Below are 19,826 nucleotides of genomic sequence, written 5' to 3'. Positions count from 1 at the left end.
ATTTATATTATTAAGTTGGGTAACCTTGGAACAAAAAAAAAATGGGGAAGACTAAGAAGAATGTGGAGACACAGCGTAAATTAATAAAATAGAGACAGGTAGGTAGATGAAAATTCTTGGTGAGCTATAAAGTTAACTGCCTTTTTTTGTTTTTTTGGCCTAGAATTAGCACTAAGCCACGTAATGACATATATAAATATTGGTATTCGTTCATACAGAGTTGTACAAGGAAGAAACTTTTCACGCTCAGGGTTCATCAGAGCGACTTCAATATAACACTCAAGACATAAATTCGCTATCGAAGAGAGGTCTCCTGACTTCTTGTGCATTATAACAGTTAGAATAGATTGGTATTCATTTCAGTTTAGACAGCGACAAGTGTTTCTGATAAGAGTTGTATAACTCGAAACATGCGTAGAACAATAGTGGCGTTCGAATTGAAAAAAATGCAATCGTCTATTTTTATTTTAAAGTTTTTCTCTACGTAAAGAGTGCAAAAGACAGTATTTTCAATGGTGAACTGTAGATATATTGTCAGAGTAAAAGGTTATTAGCATCGTCCAATAGCTTGAAATAAAAGCTTTTAACGTTCCTTTTTTCAAAATTAATAAAATTGTTCCCTAAACTAGCAATAAGTTATTTAAATGGGGAATGTTGGATCTTGTTAGTGTATTCTGCTTTGCAATTACCTATTATTCTTGATTCTAACTATGTGTTCTCAGTCAAGTAAACTTAATATGTAGCTTGTATCTGATCTAAGTAAGAGATGATATTATATCATACAGATTTTTAATATCACCTTTAACATTAATAGACGAAACATTCAGGAAAATATAGGATAGTTTCACAAATTCCTTTTTAATTTGTTATTTTCATAATAAAGAACGGTGGTATTATAAAAGTCAATGAAATGACCTGTGGAATGGATATGTTTAGCTAAAACAGTCTGGATGAAGACCTGCATCAATTGTATGGAGAGTGATTCTAGACTTAAGTAGTTGAGATATTTGGCCAATGTACGACTTATTACATGAAGTACAGGGTATATTGTTACTAATTTGTTTATAGACGAATATTAAAAATTCTTTGGATGACTTACATAACTAACAATAAAATATTAGTTAATAATAGTTAAAAACTGGTAAATGTAGTCAAGTATATTTAAATCATATATTGAGAATAAATAAATATATAATACTGCAGAAGAATCTCGAGGGGAAAATAGTAGATTTAAAAAGTATAGCTGAAAACGTTTGAGATTGTTTATATTGGACGAAATATGAAATGCAGAAGAAAAAGGTGACATTGATCAATAAGTCGAATTTTTGCAAAAGTTTATTGTTTTATTAGTTAGGACAGGGACGTAATTCCACATTAAAAATCTTGTCTACAATAAAATTTTTGAGGTGAATGGGCTAAAGTAGCATATTTAAAACATTAAGGATACAATGCTAGTCAAAATTTTTCTCATTTTTATTGATGGCTCAAAATATGCAGACTATACACATCCTTTATGTTTTCTACATCTTTAGATTTTCTCAGATTTGACATTTTCTTAGATTTATAAGAGTTATACTCGACAATAGAGTTTAAATAATTACTGGTATGCGCAGAATAATTTTTAATTACAAATGTTCTTCTGACCCACTTATGCCTTTTCATTTCACCTTTTTTACGAAAATTATCATCTTAAAAACCGGTAATAAAATTTTTACTGCGACAAATTGAATAGTTTCTGTCGATGTTTATATAAATGCATGAGACCGTTCTCTAATGAAAGTTGAACAAAATTCAAACCAGTTCTACTCAATGTATAATTATGTCACCGAGCAAAGAAATAACTTCCCAGTGAACGCGCGGAACCACTATTACCAGCTACAAACAAACAAAATTACAAAAAAAACGTGCAATTGTAACTTAATATATCAGCAGAGCAACCACAACGACAACGGGATGTTGCATACCACGCGAATATTACTATGTTTTGTCCAGTTTCCACGGTTCACGATGATGCATATTGTACCATTCTATGGACTGCTTTTAGCAGTTACATTGAACTTTCACATAAAATTAACTGATTAAGATTTTTATCTGTGTCTTGGGAAGAAAATACGCGTGAAAGAGAATCTTTGTAGCGGTTCTGATATATACATGTGTTGTGCATGAAAATTACTGATCGTGAAGGTATTCAACAATTCTTTTTGTTCCTGATTTTATTACAATTAGACTAAGGAAGTATCAAATGGTTCATTTCATTAATCAGAAATACTTAAGTCATCAATGCCGTAATGACTCTCCCACCGCATTTTTTGCAAAATGTTTATACGAAATACTAAGAAAAAAATACAAAGTCAGCAAACTTATACGCATAAAATGGAGATTGAAAAAAAAAATGTGTTAAAATAGTGCCGTAATGTCTTTATTTGAGGCTTCTCGTAAGTTCAGTTAATCGGTAATTTGCTTTAATTTAATTAACGAAATTTACTTTTGATCAAGTTTTTATTAAATACTTCATAGATAAATATTTATTGTTAACGGTAAAAGTGTTAAATTATGTCCAATTATGCTTGCAAAACTAACAACGTGGAAAAATATTTTAATAAGTTCTATAGTTGCGATTCGATCCAACCTTTCTTTATTTGCCTTCCTTACTCTGTACAAGATGAAATATAAACATATTTCTACATTTACCCTTTTTGACAAACAGGTTTGAGCTTTAATTATGCTTAGGGAGTACGACTCTGATCTGACTATAATCTCCCCACCATGTTTTTCTGGAGCCTTCCGACGCAGTATCTGACCACGAAACATACTATTAAATTTTGATCATTGATTACTTTTTTAATCGATAAAATCTCCATGTTAAACACAGAAAATATAACGAACCCATTTTGGAAAAGAAAAAATTCACTTCCCTTGGCTGGGACTTGTTCTAAACTTATTAACACAGACCTAACATTATTAGTACCAATAAATATTTTACTTTACCAAAACGAGATTTAAATTTACTTCTATTTGATACCATTAAAGGCACTGAACCTATGAAAGTTAAAATACCATAGGAACAAAAATAGTACGTGACGATCATCCACTAAACCAATTGAGTCATTTCCATTACCTAGACCTAAAGTCTTGCGAGGTTTCGGGAAAGAGAAAAATCGAGCAAACAATTGATGGTTAGAACATTAAAGAACAAGAAACTATGCAATGCTAAAACTTTAAAAAATAACGGCCACGATTAGCGAAATGAGATTTCTCATGAAAAGAGTGATGAACATTATAATACTTGATAGGGGATTAAAGACGTAAGAAAAAAAAGGGCTAAATATCTACTAGATCAGTGAGAAAATAAGAGAATAAAGAACAAAATGGAAACAACATATAAACAAAATGAATGAAAATCGACTAAATAAACAACAAATACTTAATTACAAACCAAAAAGAAAAAGACGTGTGGCACGGGCTTTAGTCGGAGCCAAGTTTGATATCAGACAACAAAAAAATGCATTATTACCAGGTTATCTGTGCATTGTATCAACATTATTTCATTTTGTAGTACTTTTTCTGAAAATTCATTTTTCTAAATCCCATTATATCATATAATACACAAAGGAATATAACATATTAAGAATACAATTGATGGTAGTTACGCCTGTAATTATAATTAACCCTTTTCCACCTCCTATCAATCATCACGAAAGCAACTATACCTTATAGGTGATATGATGAGTCAATTCTTGTTAACAAGAATTACTATCCGCCTTCTGAGAATATTTTAATATTGATTTGGTATTTCCAAAGGCATAAATTCATTTCTATTTTTTTTTTAAACTTTGTAAGTGGGAACCACATTAACCATAACACATTTAACCATCTACGTAGACGTATTGCGAATATAATTTTCATTGGAAATACGACATGAATGTGTGCAACAGAGTAAATTAAAGTGGGGATTGTAAAACCCTAAGAAATCGAATGGTAAATGATTATATATATATATATATATATATATATATATATATATATATATATATATATATATGTATATATAAATATATATATGTATATATATAATATATATATATATATATATATATATATATATATATATATATATATATATATATATATATCTATGTTCCTATAGATGGATCATTATAAATTATAAGCAGAAAGTATCCAACACCACATCAAATATGATAAAAAATTTAACAATAGAGTTACAAGAATTAAAAACTGATATAAAAGAAGTAAAAACGGAACAAAAACAATACAGAGAAGAAATGAGAGAACTCAAAACTGAACTAGCAGAACTAAAACAAGAGAATAGTGAAATCTGGAAAGAAAATGAACAAATCAAAAAGGATCTGAATGAGACAAAAGGACGCCTTAAAAGGCTGGATAGAATAAGAAAAGAAAATAATGTGATAATACAGGGAATGACAATAGAAACTGGAGATAGAAGAATACTAAAAGAAGTAATAGGAAATTTTATGACAAAAGAGCTAAATATTACCGTAAATATAGAAGAAGCAGTGAAACTAGGAGATAAAACATGTTTAGTCAGACTGCCAAACAAAGAAGAAAAAACAAAAATTATGGAAAACAAAAGTAAACTTAAAGAAGTGAAAAAAGAAAAAATATATATAAACAATGATCTAACGACAGAGGAATTACAAATACAGAAGGAAATACGAAGAATAGCAAAAGATGAAATAAAGAAAGGTAAACGTGTCCAAATTAAAGCCAACAAACTTATAATAGATGGTCTAGAAAGGAGATGGAATAGAAACACCAACCAGCTGGAGGACCATCATGGAGGTGGTTCAAAAAACTAGCAAGGGATGAGACGATGCATTATTCGTTGACGGACGAGGCAAAGAAACAGGAAATGACTGCAGATAAACCCGGGTACAACAAAAGTGCAATAAAGAAAGATAGACAAGAAAACAAAAATAAAAAACGAAGACAACGGAACAAAAAAATTAAAGAGTTGAAAATAAGCACATGGAACATAAGAACCATGCTAACTCCAGGAAAAATGCTAGAAATAGAAAAAGAACTCAAAAAGTATAAAATAGATATTGCAGCACTGCAAGAATTACGCTGGGAGGGACAGGGGCAGATTGACAAACAAGACTTTACAATGTTATATTCAGGAGGAAAAAAACAAGGGCAAAAAGGCGTGGGATTCATGATACTAAGGCACCTAAGAGAGAAAATTATAAATTTCAAGCCAATATGCGAAAGGATGGCCTATGTTAGAGTCAACAGCAAACCATTTAATATATCAGTCTTGAATTTATACGCCCCCACAGAAACAAGCAATGCAGACGAAAAAGAAATCTTTTATGATAGGGTCGAAGAGGAGATAGAAAAAATACCCAAAGAGGATGTCATATTTGTAGTAGGAGACTTCAACGCCCAGATTGGAAAAGAGGACTTTTTACAACAAATTGCAGGAAAGCATACAATACACGAAAACACGAATGACAATGGGCAAAGACTATGTAACCTAGCAACAAGAACAAATTTGTTAATAAGCTCAACAAAATTTGAACACCCTAAAATACATAAGGTAACATGGAGGTCACCAGATCAGAAAACATATAGTCAAATTGATCACATAATGATTAATAAACGAAAGCAATCGTCAATAAAAGATGTAAGAACGTTCAGAGGTGCGTGTGCAGATTCAGACCACTACATGGTCACAGTCACTATAAGACAAAAAGTTAAAATTGAAACAAAACAAAAAAAACCAACATAAAAAGTGGAATGTCAATAAAATGAGTAATGAAGAAGTAAGAAAAAAATATGAAGAGGCAGTAACAGTTCAAATAAAAGAGAAATATAAAGCAGAAGATATAAACACAGAATGGGAGACGATCAAAAAATCAATAGAAGAAGATGCAAATATGCAGATAGGTAAAAGTCAGGCTAAAACAAAAAACGAATGGTATAACCAAGAATGTAGAGAAATAACAGGAAAAAAAGTGCAAGCCAGAAATAAATGGCTAAGAACAGATAAAGAGGAAGACAGAGAAGAATATGAAAAATTAAGAAGGAATGCTAAGAAAGTGATAAGGCAAAATAAAAGAAGATGGGTAGACAAAAAAATGCAGGAAATAGAGCAGGAAAGAACAAACAGAAATACGAAAAGTTTTTACAAAAAAATTAAAGAACAAAACAAAAAATACAAGGGCAAAACAAACGGAATAAAAAATAGAGAGGGAATAGTGATAATAGAGGACCAAGAATACAAACAAGTATGGAGAGATTACTACAGAGAGCTCTTGACGGAGGAAACAACAGAAGAAGAAATGCATAATAAGGAGGAAACGGTGCACGAAGAAGAAGCAGATGAAGTAGATATCGAAATTTCAAAAGAACCAACATTAGAGGAATTGGATGAAGTAATACAGAGAAGCAAAAATGGAAAAGCCCCTGGTAAAGATGGCATTAATATGGAACTAATAAACTACGGGGGAAGGGAACTAAGAGGAAAAATACTGGCACTATTGAAAAATATATGGAAAAAAGAGAAAATGCCAGCGGACTGGGAGGTAGTGCAGATCATAACAGTACATAAAAAGGGAGACCAACAAATCTGTGAAAATTTTAGAGGAATAACGTTACTAAATACAACATATAAAATATTGACATCAATAATAAAAAAGAGGTTATCAAAGATCACAAAGAAGACAGTAGGACAGTACCAATGTGGATTCACAGAAGGAAGATCTACAATAGATGCAATACACACAATAAAACAAATAATGGAAAAAGCAAACGAGTATAAATTAGAATTGGAAATGTTATTCATAGACATCAAACAGGCCTTTGATTCAATTAAAAGGAACGGATTAATGATAGCACTTAAAAAATTAAAAATTCCACATAAACTCAGAAAATTAATAGAAATGACAATGAGAACTACAAAAATAAGCATAAAGACACAAAGAGGAGAGACAGAGGAATTCATTATAAATAAAGGGATGAAACAAGGAGATGCCTTATCAACAACGCTATTTAATCTAGCATTAGAATATGTACTACGAAATATAAATAAAGGAAATCTCAGAACAAGAGGTGGTCAAATAATTGCATATGCAGACGATATTGCTATTATTGCAAAGAACAGAAAAATAATGAAAGAAATGCTAGAAGAAATAAGAGAAAAAGGGGAGGTAATGGGGCTAAGATTAAATCAAGAAAAGACAAAAATATTAAGATTAGGGAAAAAACCAATGAAAGAAAAAATCAAAATAGGAAGTTCTGAGTTTGAAGAAGTAGAATACTTCAAATACCTAGGAGTTACAATAAGTAAATCCGGAGAAAGGAAATCCGAAATAAAAGAAAAAATATTAGCAGCGAATAAAGCTTATTTTGCAAACAAAACATTACTTAAAAGCAAAACACTGACTAAAAAAAGTAAGATGAGCATTTATAACACCATAATTAGGCCAATATTATTATATGCAGGAGAAACAATGACGATGGTTAAAAAAGATGAAGAAGACTTAAGAATAGTAGAGAAAAAGATTATGAGAACCATACTAGGACCAATCAGAACAGAGCAAAATGAATATAGAAGCAGAACAAATGCAGAAATTAAGGAAGAACTTAAGGAAGACATCGTAACTAAAATAAAGCAATGCAGAGTTAGATGGTTAGGTCACATTTGGCGAGCAGGCGATGAGGCAGTGACATACGCAATGATGGAATGGAATCCAGGAGGAAAAAAGAGAAGGGGAAGACCTAGATCAAAGTGGCTGCAAGAAGTTGAAGAAGACCTCCAAAGGGCAGGAGTCAGAGAATGGAGAGGAAGAACTAGAGATAGGAAAAAATGGAGAGATATTGTCAAGAAGATAAGATAAACAAAAAAGATTGATCCACTTAAGAAATCGGATCTAGAAAGCATTTGCGGTTTAACCCCACACTGGGGTGTATAGCTATATATATATATGTATATATATATATATATATATAAATATATGTATATATATATATATATATATATAAATATATATATATATATATATATATATATATATATATATATATGTATATATATAATATATATATATATATATATATATATATATATATATATATATTGTTATGTTTCTTCTTTCCCAACCAAAGAAAAATAAATAAAAAAATCCATCGAAATAAAATTTCAAGATATCAATATAAACAAATTGTATATAGTAATTTAAGATAAGATTTAGTGTAGATAAGAGTAGAAATTTCCTTTTCCGTTTCAAACAAAATTATCAAAAATCCTTTGTTTAGAATTCGAAGACATTTTACCTGAAGGTTAATCTCTTCATTGTTTGTAGAGTCGAGTATTAAATAACCATATTCTAATCTTTTGAAATATGTATAAATGATGTATTAAAAAAAACCAATTTTAAAGAAAGCTATTTAGTTTTCTCTGAAACCGAAATTAGGCTTTTCCAATATCATAGTAAACACAATTTAAGCTTTTTGATTGGACGGTCGTTTTTAAATGGGAATTTGGGAGTCGATGATGAGACAGGAGAAGTCAGTCATATTTTGGTCATCGAAAGGAAACAGTTGGGTGTCTCAAGATAGGGTGTGGTTCGTGAGTTTGGATACCGGCGTAACGAAAAAAAGTGAATAGTTTGAAGAAGGAGATAACAAGTAGAAAAAAGAGGTCCTTGTATCTACCGTGGGCATTTTATAAAGTATATGTGAAAGTATTCTTACGGCATCAAGTTGACAAAAGGAGGTCCTGGTGTCATAAATAAGTAGCGGAGTTTGGAGAAGTGAATCAGGTGTTTTTTGTGTAGTCTGAAGGAGGTTTGCAGAGACGTAAAGAAGGAGCCGAGGTGCCAAAGAGGGGAGATCACATCTTTGAGGAGACTGGACTTTTCTGGGTATGTTCCAACATACAACTCAAGAAGAAAATAAACTGTAAGTGTTTGTACAATTGAGTTTTATATCTGTGAAGGATCGTTTCGACATCATGGTCATTAGCATTCAAATTTAAGAACTGAGGTTTTGTTAGGCTAATCAAAAGTTTAAAGTTTTGTGGTTTCTTTTTTTAAGTAAAGAAAATTTTAAGTAAAATTGGTTTTTCACGTAATATAAATGTATGTAGCTTTATAATCTTATTATCATAATAATTTGATTTATTTTCTTGTATGCTGATTAATAAGATAACGACAGAATTTAATAATTGTTTTATTCGTTCATATAAAATAAAGAAACGTAAATCTTTGTAATATAATATATTTGTATTATTATCCTTTCTTCTCTATCCCGATAAAAGACAACTAGAAAATCTTTTGAATCCATCGAACACAGGTAATATAAGGATTATTCTGCTTTTGATAACAGATAAGTTATAATTTTTTTATTGGCTCAATAAACTAAGTTTGAACTCAAAATAAACAATCATAACAATATATATATATATATATATATATATATATATCTATGTTCCTATAGATGAATCATTATAAATTATAAGCAGAAAGTATCCAATACCACACTCTAAATCTAACAAATCACTGCTTAAATAACACATATTTCATCTATGAGGAGCAAAGATATAAAAAGTTAAAGGAGCACCGATGGGTTCACCACTGTTACCGATAATAGAAAACATGTTTATGCAAGAAGTAGAACAACGAGCAATAGGAACAACCGAACACAAACCCAAATTTTGGCTTAGGTGCGTGGATGATACTTTTATAATCTGGACACATGGTGAAGAAAAACTAAAGGCATTATTAAAACACATCAATAATATCCACCATAAAATCCAGTTTACTATGGGACTGGAAGAAAACGAACAACTATCATTTTTAGATGTGTTAATAATAAAGAAGACGGCACATATTACACACAGTATACCGAAAACCCACAAATACCGACAGATATCTACTAGAAGTTTGACATCACTATCCTGCGCAAATACATTCAGTCATTAAAACCCTGATGACACGATCTGAAAGACTGACAGACGAAGAACATAAAAATAAAGAAATGCATAATGTAAAAATAGCGCTAAGAAAAAACGACTTCCCAACATAGGTACCATTGAAAAGGCTGATAATGCTCAAGAAAGAATTAAGGACTCAAGAGATGACGCAAAATCGATCGCAAAAGCCATTCTACTATATATATATATATATATAAAGGGTACAACAGAAAACATAAGAAGAGTGCTAAGAAAACACAAAATAGAAACGATATTTAATACTGACAGAAAAATCTTAACGATTTTACCATCCGCTAAAACAAAAATATCGTTAGAAAATCAAGGAGTATACGAGATTTCATGTGGGGACTGTGAAAAATCGTACATCGGACAGACCAAACAAAGAATCAATGTAAGACGAAAAGAACATCGAAATGCCATCGAAAGGAGACAAAAACGTCGTTTCTTGTATAACATGTCTCAGACACAAGACATAAATATTTGTTCATAATCATCTTCGTAAGATACCCACACCGTGAGATGAACCTGAATATTATGACAATAATAAAAATCCCAACACAACTTTGTTATACCACTCCATACTAAAATTAACACGACACTAACCGTACCAGACCCTAGCCGAGACTGTAGGGTTGGAGGGGTAAGTACCTGCTGCTCTACATCAGCTTTCTTTGCATAGGCATTGAACTTCTTTTGAACTGTGGTGAGACCTCCACGTTCTGTGAGTTTATAATCCCCTTGTTTAAGAAGTCACCTATGCAAAAAGTAGTCCCAATTTTTTTAACAATTTACAATTTTTTAAATAAATTGTAAAAATTAACTATTTGGCTCGGAAAAATTTTGTTTAGGTTTCTTGGATCATTAAAAAAAAAGATTTGGATAAAGTTGGGATGATTGGTAGTTAAAGTTACGATTCCGACAACGACCGCAGACGGCAGTCTTTGGTCGTCTTGCAGCATTTACCGTCGTATTGATTCCGAAGTCAGCAGGAGCCACTTCAGTTATGTGGCGGTATAAAATAGTTAAGGTTGGGTATTTGACAGAAAAAATGGGTATTATGAAATGGTATGAGTTTACTGCGAGAAGAAGATGACGACGATTTCTTATTGTAATATTGCTTTAGGAGAAACCCTACACAACCATTGTACTTAACTAGACTGGAAAAAGGCTCTCATAAAACATTGATCAAAAGACATTTGAATGATAGTGAAGCCAATTGCGTCGGTAGTATCGATGACAAACATGTTCGTATAAAATCACCATAAAACATTGAGTCTCTTTTCTTGAACTATAAAAACTACTTTTCTATAGTATTATTAGCAATAATTTATTCAAATTACAAATCTATACCGAATGACGTGGGATCTTATGGGAAAGACGGAGATAGCAATTTATTTAAAAAGCCAGACATGGGAACGAAAATACAGAACTGTACATTCAATTTTCCTGAACCGAAAAATTTACGGGAACAAATGATATTTTATATTTGTAAACAGTTTCCTTATAATCTTCAAAAAGTTTTTATGATTTTCAAGAGATTTTTTTTCCATTTCACTTTTATTCAAACTTGTTTTCTATTTTTAATAGCCTTTTCAATAGATTCTTATTTGAGTGAATCGTTTCAGTGGTTGATTGTACTATGGCTTCACTAATTTCGTTTCAGGTCGTTTTGTTTATATATATATATATATATATATATATATATATATATATATATATATATATATATATATATATATATATATATATAGAGGTAGATTTTCTGTAAATTTGTTACTGACATTGTTTAATTTGTTTCTATCAAATTAGGTTTATTATTTTTTAAGCATTTGAATTCCTCTTTTAATTACCAGGGATGATATTCATTTATTTATACCTGAATCAGTATTGGCATTCATCAAAACTTTAACATTGAGAATTTCTCTTGTGGATTTCTTAGATATAGTCACATGATCAAGTTGGTATTCATTTAAGCATAGGATTGGGATGTTTCCATGGGATTAGGATGTTTTGGTTTTTCGAGATAGATGTTTGAAAGATGTGGATTTTAAAACCATATCACAGTTATTTCAGATATCACTCAGACGTTCTCCATTTTTATTTATCCTCGATGTGCGGGATAATCCCCAACAATATTATCAATCAGCATTAAAATCACCAAATTAATCATAATTATTTTTTGTTATTATAACCATTTTTAATTAAAATTATTATTCTTAAATCTATAAAATCTACTTAAGTGTTAATTTTAAAATAATATTTTTTATAGTAATGGTTTAACGAATACCATCGTAAAAACCTGAAAGGATCACCATTCCAAAAGAATTTCATTACTAGGCTTCTAATGTTATTGAATTTCTATAAAATATGCCAATAAATGCATATTTTACCATTTTAAAAGTAATTTGCTTCTTTTGTTAGTTGCATCTTGTTTTAAGACATATTTTTATGCAACTATATATTTCACAAGAAAACAAAATCTTTCTTTTGAACATTTCATGTTAATAAATATACCATAGCCATTGATCGTAAGATAATCTTGTATGTAGGTATTTTCTATCTTACTCATCAGAATAGTACGGAGAATTATTATAATTATTCTAGTAATTTCGGTCGAATTTATTTATAGAACAACACAATTCTATAGAAAGTCATATTTGGATAATTTGTCGTTTACCTATCATTTAATTCTTAAAATTAATAATGACTTCTATTTATTTACAAAATAGAATATATCTGTAAATATTTGGAACTAACAATAATTAATATAAATCATTTGAATTTGTGCAGCAGCGTTATCAACTTAATTTTTGTTAAAATACCGAAACCAGAGATTTCACTGATTTTAAAAACAGTACAGCGTATACCAATTTGTGCAATTAAAATTTCCTACGATATTTAAATTAATATGTATCAAAAGCAAAGATGCACAGAAAAAAGTACCTACACCAGTTGTGTATTAGAATTATTTTATAATTTTAAAAGCCAACTTTCTGTTTTCATTTAAAATGTCTGTAAAGCGCTTAAAGCACTTCATTATCGAAGTTTAAGGATAAGAGCTAAAAAAATTTTCTAAAAAATATAGCCTGCATTTTATACCGGATGAATTCACATTTCGCTGAAACTATAACCCGATTTATACAAGGGAATAAATAAATCAAGAGAAAAAAATAGTCAAAATAAGACTGATTGAATGAAGGTTTTTAAAATCTGTTAGATTGCCCTTCTTATGCATATTAATTACCATTACGAAATTGTTTCATAACGTAAATAGGACATTGAGAGTCACCTTCTCTTGCAGCCCTGTTGTTTTTCATTTCTGATTTTCCAATTTCTGATAATGTAATTTCCAGTATATGTTCTGCGTCTTGATTGTAAACGATTGGCATATTTGTTAAGTCATTGTTAGTGGCATTTTTTTTAGATAGTATGCTGTAGAAATCTGTCACTAATTGGATTATTTTTTCTGTATCTGGTGTTAATGTAAAGCTGGTTTCAAATAAAAACAGTAGAAACAATAGAAACAGCTACGCAGTTAAGTTGCAATATTTTATATCTGAAACCGCAAAGTATTGTATTACTCACTTAAACAATAAATCACATTTGCTTTTACACATATTGTTTTATTACATAATCATTAGGGACATATAAAAACTGATGAGCTTGAAGAGGCGTAAGAGTGGATTGGAACTATGAGTTCTCCCTACATAATTGTAAATAATTGTGATTTAATGGAAGAAAACAAAAGATAATTGTCGTTAATTAATTGAAATGAATGCCATTCGTGCTCTACGTCTTAAGTATTTAGACAATATTAAAATACTAGAGAGTACACTTTTGATTCTTAAATCATGTGTCAAGTCGTCGGAAGATTATCATAATGACATGAATGCAGAAAATTAGGAAAAATAGTTGAAAGAACAGTTAATCTCCAATTTACATGAAGCATCTGTTGTTGTCACTGACAATGCTCCTGACCATAAGGTATAAATTAATAGAGCACCTACCAGTAATTCTAAAAAATGGGATATGATATCTTGGTTACCATTAGTAACATCAATGTTAAAACTGCAATTGTATGAAATCATCAAACGAAGCAAACAGGATCCTATTTAATATTTTAACAAGTTACTGCAAGAATCTGGACATATTTTAAAAATTCCAGTATATCATCCAGACTTAATCTGTAGTAATAATTTGGGCAAAAATGGAATTGCAAAACAACATGTTATTTTTAAGTTAGGAGCTGTAAACGTGTTGGTGGAACAGCAATTTGCCAAAGTTACTGTAGATAACTGGAAAAAAGTAAGTAAACATCTTGTCAAGGTCGAAAATAAGTACTTACTTTGAAAATTAACGTTGCATAGTATGACTCAAAAGTAAAGGATTGATTTAAATGATTCCAACGACGACAACAGTAAATCTGATTATAAAAGTGAATAACATAATATAACATTGTGGTACTTTGATGTACTTACAAATGTCTCCTTTATCTACTATATAAAAGTTATTTTACTAATATTACTATACTTAATAATCGTTTTAAAGTTAAAATATTCGTTATAAAATAAATGAGTAATAATATTGTAATACTTGTTTCAAATATACAAAAAAAGGCTAAACATAGCTGATTAAAAAAGAGTAACTCCATTAAAATAAAAAAATAGAAGTACAAGAAAATTGCAATTTTTTCGTTGATACAAACTAAAAGTTGATTGGATAAGTACCTGTTGTATCTATTCGATTACAATCCTCCCAAAACAATAGACCACGTTCAAGCAATAGCGGCGCTTTTGCGCCAAAACCAAGTATTTCTTTAATCACCAGCTCAAAGGAAATACTCCCTATTTAATAGATAATAAACCATAATTTTCCAGAAATATGGAAAAATATATGTTTAATTAAAATTGTGCTTATTTCCGATTATCATGTATATTGAGAGTCTAATCAATGAATAAAAATATTTAGAATATATCATGAAATTTTATTAAATCGACAAAATAACACATTAGTACTAATTCTCGCTTACTATTTGCCTTTGCCATACCATTTTGAAAATCATACATTTGAATTGACAACAGAAAGAACTTTCAAACGGAATTATTATCAATGTAAATATCAGACACTTGCAACAAGGAAGAAGACTGGCAATTATATTGAAAGTAAAAGATATTTAAATGTATCTACTCGCTTTCTTTTGTCTGTTGGTTAATCAATTACTTGTTTAATAAAAACTTGTTAATGTTTTAATCTGTAGAATATTTCATTAGTTATAGAACTAAATGGCTATTATAAAAATATTATTTACTTTATGGTAAGTTATAGATTAATAAAAAAATATTATATTATAATAAGAAAATAACTTCAGAATTAGACTAAATATGAGATTTAATTTTTATGGTCATTAAAATACCTTCAATGTAGATTATAACCCTAGCATACATTGTAATAAAAATACATAGCAAAGAAATTCAGAATTGCAAAATTGACTTTGATTTTTAAATTTTGCTCTTGGCTGCCTGTCATTTTTTTTCCAGCCGATTTTTGGTTATAGATATATATATATATATATATATATATATATATATATATATATATATATATATATATATATATATATATATATATATATATATAAGAAAAAGGGTAATGCGAGTTAATAGTAAAATAAAGGTAGAAGGTATCGGCATAGCTCGCAACAAAGGTAAAAAAATAAAATATGTGTATAAGATGGAAAGCAACCATATATACGTATTTGTGACTATTGGTGGTCTTCAGTACGGTGCAGCCAAGTTAGAAAAGAAGCATGTTAACTTGGGAAAGGATCACTACAGGAGTAATTCGACCAATTGGTGACAATAACGTTAGAAGACTCTCAGGTTTTCAGAGCAACAACTAACACATCTACGTAGGAAGCTAAGCTGCCTGAGAAAAGGAATGCCAAACGTTTTGAACGTTTCAAACAACAAGAAAAAGATTATTGTGAGTCAATAGTAAAATAAAGGTCGCATTAACCTTTTTCTTGTTGTTTGAAACGTTCTAAACGTTTGGCGTTCCTTTTCTCAGACATCTTAGCTTACTGCGTGCTTCTTTTCTAACTTGGCTGCACCGTACTGAAGACGACCGATAGGCGGTTATATACGGTTGCCTTCTATCTTATACACATATTTTATTATATTTTTTTTTCTTTTGTTGCGAGCTATGTCGACCTTTACTTTTTATATATGCACATTATTTTCTATATAGCCCAGCAATCATAGCAGGTTAATTTTGATGACCAGATAATGCCAGGTTCACTGTACAGCTGATAGTGCTCAAGATTAAAGTGCTTGCGCTATATTCCGTTAATTTTTGCCATCGTTAACTCTTTGACAGGTTTATTAATAATAATAAGGAGTCTTCAACACTTCCGAACCCAAAGACTACATAGATAGTAAGTATTATAGGTTACTGGACTATATATTTATTCTCCGTTTGAAAATTATTGACAGCACAGTTTTTATGACACAGCTCACTTGCATGTTATACTGTACTGTCTGTATTCTAAGTTTGTCGGGGTGGTCATACTATTTTTTCTAAATTCTTGTACAGAACTGAGCAAAAATCTTGAACAATTTTGTTTAAAGACCGTTGTAATCCACTGCCTTAAAAATTGTTCCACCATGAATTCCCAAACTGAGTATAGTCATGCATGTGTTCCATTCCAAGTTGGATGCTTTATTGAAAATAGTACCAGCTAAATTCTTCTTAATTTTGTCTAAATACTTTTGCCTAAATTGTTGCTGCTTTTATTGTTTGTTCTCTTATTATGATCTCAACATAGCCAAAACATAATTTTGTATCTAGATGTGAGAATTTCATTTCTTGCTTGATAATAACTCATGCTTTTTTACTTTATAGAAAGATCTGCCCCTAAAGACACAATTAAATTATTAGAAGCATTAATACACCAAACCAATTTAAAATTTAAAAATTGTATTTTGAAACGTGATTTTTTTTTATTTTGTAATTACAACTCACTTTAAATTATCTACATGTTGCAATTAGGAATTAAAGGTTTGAGAGATTAATAAATACTGATGTTTAGAACAATATACAAATAAGTATTGTAGGCAACGGCAACCGGACTTTTGTTTTTTGTACCAATAACTGTTATTCCATTCTCTACCTGTATTATTTCAAAGGCCTTTATTAGTCATCTTCTATGACCTAACCTTTTACTATTTTGTATTAATAATCCCACAGGTATACGTGTTTTTGTACCTGCAAAGTGTTTTGAAGAGAATTCTTTAATTTCAAATATAAAGCTACAATAAGTTTTCGGTACCAGGATCCAATTTTTCAAAAGTAAGGATTTCTTAATAGCATAAATCACATTTTTTAGTTTAAAAGTAAAAAAATCGTCACCTTTGTTTCAAATACGTAAGCATAAGGAGAATAAGATGGAATATTACTTCCTTCACTTTCCCAATCAATTGGTTAAATGAAATACAAATAAGGTTCTGAAACTATCTTCGGGTGAAATTTGTGTATTATCTACCATATTTAATGGAAAGAATCCACAATTTCAATAAAGAATACGTATTTATATATACATATTTATTTTTTATACGTAAGAATATTTGACGTTTCTAGGAATCGTTCTGAGAATCAGAAGTAAGAACACAAAATATTGAACGTACAAAAACGTAAAATTTTAATTGCATGCAAAGTATTTTATTACCCTGTGATCGCAAAAGTGCTCTCAGATGTACTTTTTTAATTGTCAAAACTATTGCTTAATCAAAAGGGAAAGTTAAATTGCACGATATGGACTTTTAATCCATAGTCTTTTCCTTGGAAATAAAGGAATTTCCATAAAAAATCAGAGCAATGCAGTAGAAGCGATGATGTAATAAATCACAATAATGGGAATAAAGATTGTTGACAATGTTGATAATAAACAAAGAACAAGGGAAAAAATACCTACTTTAAATAATTTCATATGTCTTTTTGGTGTATAGATATATAATACAATATATGCCACACACACCAAATTAGAGTACTGGGGATAATAAAAGGGACATATAATTACGAATCAGTTTTAAAACTATTTTTATACAACTTTTGAGCGTTTGGTCACGTCTGACATAGAAATGAAAACTATGTAGGACGAAGGATATAGCTGAAGAAGACACGATGGGCAGAAATAAGTGGTAAAAAAGAGTAAGGAACAGCGACCCTTGAAAAAGGAAAAGGTAAGGAAGAAGAATATACATCTTTTGATCGTTGTTTAAACGTTTTGTTTGGCCAATATGTTATTTATGGACATATTTATTAAACACTGGTAGGTTATTTTTGATAAAAATATTTTACGTTTACCGACAATATCAGAACTAAAGGCAATAAGTAATATATTTTCCATTCTCCGTTAAAATATAAACTGAACACTTTAGCCATCACTTTAGCAATTAGTATAGACATATTATGCATCTATATTCCTTGTTTTTAGCTATGCTGTAAAAGTAAAATATATATGGTATAAACAGTGAGTGTTTTTTCTTTAAAGTTTAGTTGTGAGGTATCTAATTAATTTTCCGACAAATACTTAATGGATGTTAAGAAATATTTAAAAAACAAACTTGCAACAGTTATTTTAGATGTATGAGTAAAGAATTCATATGACTCTTGAAGACTTGTACTTTCATCTCGGTTCGAGTGCCAATTACGTCACACTGTACAAATGTGTCGTTTCTTGAGCAGAGGTGTACCGTGGAGGCCAAATCAACATTCATTTTTTTACACAAACAAAAGACAAAAGCTTACCTATGATTTAAAGGGCAGTCTCCATAAAGTGCAAAGAAAATCCAGAAAGGTAACACTTGTAAACTCACCCCGGTTACGCGTAAATACGAAAAAATTCGCGTATCTACCGAACAAACTGTTGAGTAGAAAGAACGTTGGGTTCGTTTTTGAACTATTCACCGATGTAACAAGCGGGAGCGGTCTGCATGAAATGAAATGAACCGGAGGCTGCGATTCTACCTCCGTCTTTGTTTTCGATGTGGTTGTCCGTCTCTCTCACGCTCACTCTCGACGGTTAATGTCTGCAGGTATGCTAAAGAGTGGTTCACCTGTTGGATTCGTGTTATGCCAGTAATGGAGTAGCCCGTTAGTGCAAGACTAGAAAGACATTCGAATACGGCTACAGGACAGGAAGTATATTCTTGCATATTTTATTCTTACGGAAATTGATCATGACTAAAAAGGTTCCAGTATAAATTCATACAAAATGCATAATAATTTAAATTAAATAGGATTCAATATATTTTTTTTCCTTATCAAAGGAAACTATGTTGTATGTTAGCATTTTTTTGGAAAATATCACGAAAAATGCCCCATACTATTTATCCATTTTTTGACAACGTATTTCTTAAATACTCAAAGAAGAAATACCTCACGTACCTTACCCACCAACAAATTTACAGGACACATCAATCCCTCCACGGGCAAGACAGACTGATTTATACGGTCTAGCTGGTACAGCGATAAATTTATATTCGTGTGCAAACTGACAGCCGTAACACCAAGTTGTAACGAAATTATTTTGCCTACCATAGGGTAAGATTATGGGCTATAAATAGGGGACAGAAACTATGGGGGTGAATATAGGGCAAGCAAAACAATCGTTACTGATGCGAACGACACTCAGTTGGTTGTTGGAGAGCTGGGGTCGTGGATAAGTGAACGACAAGGGTTAGGATTGGGGCAGCTATAAGAAAATGAAACAAAGGGGTACTTACACAAATCTCCTGGGCAACTGGGCAAATAAAACAACAAGGAAGGGCTTCTAGCAATTTAGAACAAGGGC

The 19,826-nt window shown here is 30.6% G+C and overlaps 1 protein-coding gene across 1 annotated transcript in view; it reads right to left on the bottom strand.

Annotated features, from left to right (window-relative positions):
• The window catches only part of LOC140436949 (uncharacterized), a 243,695-nt gene extending 224,670 nt beyond the window's left edge, over positions 1 to 19,025 (bottom strand). Inside the window, exon 1 of the mRNA XM_072526131.1 lies at positions 18,782 to 19,025. The gene's annotated coding sequence lies outside the window, so the exon portion shown is untranslated. The remainder of the gene's footprint in view (positions 1 to 18,781) is intronic.
• Positions 19,026 to 19,826: the final 801 nt, after the last annotated feature.

The sequence above is a fragment of the Diabrotica undecimpunctata genome, chromosome 3 (assembly GCF_040954645.1).
Source record: "Diabrotica undecimpunctata isolate CICGRU chromosome 3, icDiaUnde3, whole genome shotgun sequence".
NCBI lineage: Eukaryota > Metazoa > Arthropoda > Insecta > Coleoptera > Chrysomelidae > Diabrotica > Diabrotica undecimpunctata.
Note: the sequence above shows the minus strand (reverse complement) of the source record. Positions and strands in the feature narration are given on the sequence as shown.